Here is a 6943-nt window from a genome sequence, read left to right on the forward strand (position 1 = left end):
ATAAATACTTGGTTCATCTCGCTATGCTCTCCCAAGCAACTAATATTCTCCTTCAACATTTTGTATCTCGTGCTGAAATTGAAGAGGCACACAACCTATTCCTTCTGTAATGTTATAACTTTCAAAAATATTTTGAACCTAAACACACAATCTATAATCTTCACTTTTTTACTTATGTGTGCAAAATTAATTGGAGTCCCTTGTGGACACACAATGCATTTTGCTATGAAGGGCAAAATAGACACTTATTACAATTATATCAAAGACCATTTCAAGTTACTTCACAGATTGCTCGTAAGTTTCTTGTGTTTAATTCACTACCTATCTTATGCGAGGAGCTTGTATCATCTGAAAGCACTATTGATTTCTCAGAAATGGTTTTAAATAAGAGATTTAAATCCTTTGTGCGTTCTAATGGAGCACTTCTCTTAGGAAAGGGACAACGTAATGTTTCCATTTTGCCTGAAGAAGAGCAGTGTTTTGTACGTTATGGAAATTTTAATGCCAATGATTTAATCTTTTTTAATAGGTTATTATATTATGAGATGAGATATACCTCCTTTCAATATGTTGATAAGAAGAAGAATAACGATTCTTATGCCATTCTAAGAGATTGGAAAATTGTAAGAATAAAATATATACGTATTATGTAACAATATATATTGCCATGAAAAGTAACTGATATATCATTCAAAGTCCCAGTTCAAGGTGAACATACATAAAGCGTATTCTCAAAAATGTAAAGCTTTAAAAATTTAAATGATTATCTGATAATATATGCGGGAGCGGGCTCATACCACGCCCCTGACTACGAGAGCACCGAGCGCCGGCGAACGACGAAAAGAAACACTAGAGAGAGTCGAGTCGTGAGAGTAAAAGAAAATTGTCCGCGAATCGCGAGTTCTAACATTCATTACTAATTATATCATAACGGGGATTCTCTTAAAATTCCTACATAAATGGAGGCTCAGCCGGAATCGCGAGAACGCGGATAACGAAAGTCGTGAATACGAAGAGTGACAAAATCGTAAAAACGAAAGGTGAAAAGGCGGGCAATCGTATCTCCGCACGCGACATCAGAGTGAACAGGGCGTGAAAGTGAAAGTTGTCTAAGCCGTTCAAGCTATCAAGTTGCTCGGGCCGTCGTGTGTCTGAGTTGGCAAGTCGTTCAGTCGTTCAAGTCGTCACAGTCAGGCAAGTCATGCGAGCTGACCACGTGGTTCACACCGTGGAAACCGCCATAGTGCTGGACCTGAAGAACGGTTTCTTCCAGCCGTGCCAGTCGCTACCGAAAGTCGTAAGTACACTTCATTTATCACACCCGACGGCCAGTATGAATTCCTCAAGACTCCGTTCGGATTATGCAATAGCCCTACATCATTTTTGCGGTTCATTGATGAAGTTTTCCGCGACCTCAGTCGAAGGAGCGTCGTGTTCACCTATATGGATGACTTAATAATACCTGTAAAGACCGAAGCTGAAGCACTGTCTAACCTAAGGGAGACGCTTACCGTTGCAGCTGAAGCTCATCATCAATTGGGAGAAATGTAGGTTCCTCCAGAGACGCGTCGAATACTTGGGACACATGTTAGAAGACGGTTACATTAGTCCCTCACCGACGAAAATAAGAAGTGTAACAAGATTCCCAGTACCCACCACGAAGAAAGCTATCCACAGCTTTTTAGGCCTTACAGGATATTTCCGTAAATTTATACGGAATTATGCAAGAATTGCAAAGCCATTATTAGACATCCTGGAGGGAGATGAAAAATTTCGATTCGGAGAAGAACAGCGACAGCCGTTCGAGTGGCTGAAAAGAATATTGACAACAGAACCGATACTCCAAATTTATTGACCCGATGCATCACGGAGCTACACACCGACGTCAACAAGGAAGGATATGGAACCGTACTTTTACAAAAGCAAAAGGAGGAGGACCTTTTTAAATGTACGGTGTATTACATGAATCGTAAGACGACTGAGGCGGAAAGGAGGTACCATTCCTATGAACTAGAGGCTCTAGCTATTATGGCAGCTGTCAAGAAGTTCAGAGTTTATCTATTGGCATCAAGTTTAGGATCATCACTGATTGCTCCGCATTTCAGCAAACATTGAGCAAAATTGACATTTCGCCAAAGGTTGCAAGATGGGCGTTGATCCTGGAAGAATTCTACTATGAGATTGAGCATCGTCCCGGGATTCGTCTCCGGCATGTTGACGCGCTCAGCCGCTATCCGGTAATGGTCGTGAACGATAGACTCACGCCGATGATCCGCAAACAACAAGATGAAGAAGAAAGAATCCGAATCATTAAGAAGGTGTTGGAAAAAGAATCCTACGAAGACTATAGTTGCAAAAATGGCATCCTGGTGAAGAGAATTGGTGACAAAGATGTCATCGTGTTACCTTCCAGTATGCATCACGACGTAATACGCAGAACACATGACAATGGTCATTTCGGAATTAAAAAAATGTTGGAGGATATTCAAAGTGAATATTACATCCCCAAACTAAAGGAAAAAATCGAGAAGTACGTGAGCTGCTGTGTACCATGTATTCTTGCCGAGAAGAAACGAGGAAAGATGGAAGGTGAGCTCAGGCCGATACCGAAGGGAGAGATTCCGTTGTCAACGTATCACGTGGATCACCTCGGACCTATAACAATGACGTCGAAGCTGTATAAACATCTCTTTGTTTTCGTTGATGGTTTTTCCAAATTCGCATGGATTTACCCGACGAAAACCATGAATACCAGGGAGGTATTGGAAAAACTATAGAGTCAACAGAAAGTATTCGGGAATCCATGTCGAATAATCAGCGATCGGGGTTCGGCATTTACGTCGGACGACTTTCAAAGTTATTGCAGGGAAGAAAACATCGAGCACATCCTGGTCACCACAGGCGTACCTAGGGGAAATGGTCAAGTGGAAAGGGTAAATCGCATTATTATACCCATTCTTACTAAGCTGTCCCATGACCATCCAGATAAATGGTTCAAGCACGTACATAGAGTGCAAACAGCGATCAACAGTACTTACCAAAGAAGTGTGGGAACTAGCCCATTCGAAATCCTTTTCGGTGTTAAAATGCGCAGGAAAGAGGACCTAGAATTATTATCGCTCGACGAGTTACAGTCAGTGGCAGTCTTTGACGAAGGACGACGAGAATTAAGGAAGCTGGCCCAGGAAAACATCACCCGAGTCCAGTGCGAAAATCGGCGAACACACAATCGCAAGTGTAAGCCAGCGATCCAATACAAGGAAGGCGATCTCGTCGCTATCAAACGGACGCAGCTCGGACCAGGACAGAAGATCAAAGACAAGTATCTCGGTCCCTAAAAAATTTTCAAGTGAAAGGGGAACGATCGTTACGAAGTAACCAAAGAAGCTGATGTGGAGGGGTTCTGGATAACGTCATCGTCAGCTGACCAGATAAAGCCGTATTCACATTACTCTTCGGGGACCAAAGAGTAGCAGGAATGGCCGGATGCGGGAGCGGGCTCATACCACGCCCCTGACACCGAGCGCCGGCGAACGGCGAAAAGAAACACTAGAGAGAGTCGAGTCGTGAGAGTAGAAGAAAAACGTTGTCCGCGAATCGCGATTTCTAACATTCATTACTAATTGTATCAACGGGGATTATCTTAAAATTCCTACATATATTACCATAAAAAGTATTTGATATATTATCAAAGGTGCCAGTTCAAAGTGAACATACATATAAAGTGCATCCTGAAAAATGTAAACCTTTAAAAATTTATATGATTATCTGATGATATATTACAATGACAAGTAACTGATATATTATTGAAGGTGCCAGTTCAAAGTGAACATACATAAATATATCTAAATGAAAAGTAATTCAAATGTTATTGAAGGTGCGAGTTCAAAACGAACATACATACATACAAGTAAAACGGATTACAATTTGATCCGCCATTTTCTTTTTCCGAGTCATTAACAAATTGGTACTCTGGAATTACAAGCAATTATTTTTCATTGTACGGGCTAGTATAAATTTTAAGGCAAATCTCAATAAACGACTTTTATGGCTTGATCTTTTCATTGTAATGATATTTTTGGGCTATATCACATACTTTTCAGAGTATATATACGGGGCAGCTTTCTAGTAATATGCAAGTATCACAAATGCATATATTATCGATTCTTGTCACGTAACCTTCTATCTTAACAAAATGACCTTTTCAAAAAAAGGTAAAAAAAGGCGCCAAGTGTGCATGTACCTTCCATAAAAAACTGTACTTTACATAAACTAATAAAAAAAACCGTGCGCTAAGTGTGCATGTACCTTCCATAAAAAATTGTACTTTACATAAACTAATAAAAAAACCGTTACATAAATAATATAATTCAAGTGGTAACATTGTTAACTTTTTATTATAAATTACCCCTCAGTAGTACGTATGCATGTATAAAAAAAAATGAAATCAAATCTTTAAATTACGCCAATTGCAAAAAGAATATATAATTTCTTGCAACATATAACATATACTATTGTATTTTATAAATTGCGAAACGAACATATATTTTATTGCAACATATAAAATTTAATTAACGAGATAAAAAAAGTGATGCGTACTTTTACCTTTCTATTCAAGAGTCTTTAGTACGAAAACAAAGTATATCCTCGCCCATGGGATATCCCGCGGGGTGAGGGGCCGGGGGGAAAACTGGGTGAGAGGGGTACTGTGGTGCGGGGGGACAGCCAATGAGCGAGCTGCTTTTGTCTCCCACCACCTCTCGCAGTTTTCCTCCCCGGCCCCCGTCCCCACGGGTGCATGTGTGTGTGAGCTCGTGACGTCACGACGCGAGGAGCGACGTGACGAAGGTCCTGCGAGCTCGAGAGCGGAAGGGCGACTGAGGGAGTTCGCGCGTTTTTTCGCGCCAACGCCCGTTCGCCCTCCCTCCCCCTCGACCCCCTCGCGTATTCAGAACCTCCTTTGCCGTATGCTCGATCTCGCTCGCAATAAGAATGATTTTTTATACATTTTCCTGGTGGATACCACATCCTTATCGGATGCGTCAATACCCATTCGCTCTTGCTCGCACCGATGACGTTCAATCGCTCTCACTCACACCAATACCCCATGCTGTTCACCTGACGCCCGTTCGGTCGCTCTCACTCACACTCGCATTGATATCGTTTGATCACTCTCGCTCACACCAACGTTCCCATGCTGTTTATCTAACACCCGTTCAATCTCTCGTTCATACCAACACTCATACCCGTTCGATCGCTCGCACTCACATCGATGCCGTTCGATCGTTCTCACTCACACTCACACCCGATGCCGTTCGATTGCATTTGCTCACACCAAACGCTCCATGCTGTTCATCTAACACCTATTTTTTACTGTTGTGTTTTTTTAAAGTAATTGTTTAATAAAAAAATGATATTAAAATAAGAATGATTTCCTTTTACACAGTTTTTACATATTTTCCTGTTGGGATACCACATCCTTAACGAGAATTTTTTATAAGGTATCTATTTTTATGCAGTACGTTTGATGGGGGACTATGGTATATAAATGCGTATGGATGAGGCTTTTTCATTATACACATTTTTCTGGAAACGTTGTGTTGTAGTGATAGGTTTAATAATAATGAGCTATTTGCAGAATCTGCTAGAGATCGCATATGAGTTTCCAGTGGACGGAGTAAGTGTGTTTTTACATTAAATATTGTTTATTTGTATTTACATTTGTAATGTTAAAATATAGTGTTATATTTTTCAGTACATCACTGTTGACAATGAGCGTATCTGCGAGTTAGAATTAGCAAATGAGCTCAAAATCCTTAAAATCCCGTCTGTAAGTATAGTAGAATTTATAATATATGATGTATAAATAACAATATATATCTAATTCACTTTTATGCTCTGTTTCAGACTACACACCGTGGAAATATTCATATTAAAGGATATATGAATATTTTAACTAGACAAATGATACGCGCGGACAGACGGGCCGAACGAGAATTTCGAGCAGAATATATGGATATCTGGAACGACGAGGAGTTATTTCTTAATGAGTTATTCGGTCTCCGAACGTATGAACCTAATGTTGCAGAGGACATGTGGGAATGTAAGTTTAAATATTTAATTGGTATAAAATATAACTTTTAAAAAAATATGTACATATTTATCATTTTACAGAAAGCTGCGGCTTGTTTTGCGAGACGTCACGCTCACACACACTGTGGTGTTATAGAATAATAAGTATCATTATTATTGTTCTATAGCGTGCTCACACACACACTCCCAACCATATATTTATAATTTTTGAGAGACGTTACGCTCACACACGCACTGTGGTGTTATAGAATAATAAGTATCATTATGTTGTTTTTATAACATGTTTACACACACTCCAACATGTATAAAAAATAAAATAAGTAAAAATGAATTAATGTTATTAGTGTTGTTACCTTAATTTGCACAGTATCCTGATCAATGTCCCGTGGAGTTCGTTTGACATCCGTTCAGTCGTATCACATACATACGTTTTGCAGTTCGTTTGACACTCATTCGGTCGTATCACACACATACGTCTTGCACTTCGTTTGACATTCCGTTCGGTCGTATCACACACATATACGTCTTAATTTGAACAATATCCCGAGTCATCTGACATGTACTCATCATCATCAATGTTTCCAATGTTCTCAATGTTTTCAATGTTTTGGAAAACATCATCGATGATGATAAGTAGATCCTCTTCAGGTATATTGTGCACAATGTTTATTATGTTATCCATCACGATTAAAACTCTGTGAGTTGTACGGAATAACTGTATATGACAGCGTTAGTGACAATATATATTATACGATCAAGCAGTAATTTTTTTCATTTTTCCTCTAAAGATTATAAACCATTTCCTTTTCCTTTAAACTATATGTAGTGTATATAAAATATATAGTATATA

Source organism: Trachymyrmex cornetzi, unplaced genomic scaffold (genome assembly GCF_001594075.2).
Source record: "Trachymyrmex cornetzi isolate Tcor2-1 unplaced genomic scaffold, Tcor1.1 scaffold610, whole genome shotgun sequence".
Classification (NCBI taxonomy): Eukaryota; Metazoa; Arthropoda; class Insecta; order Hymenoptera; family Formicidae; genus Trachymyrmex; species Trachymyrmex cornetzi.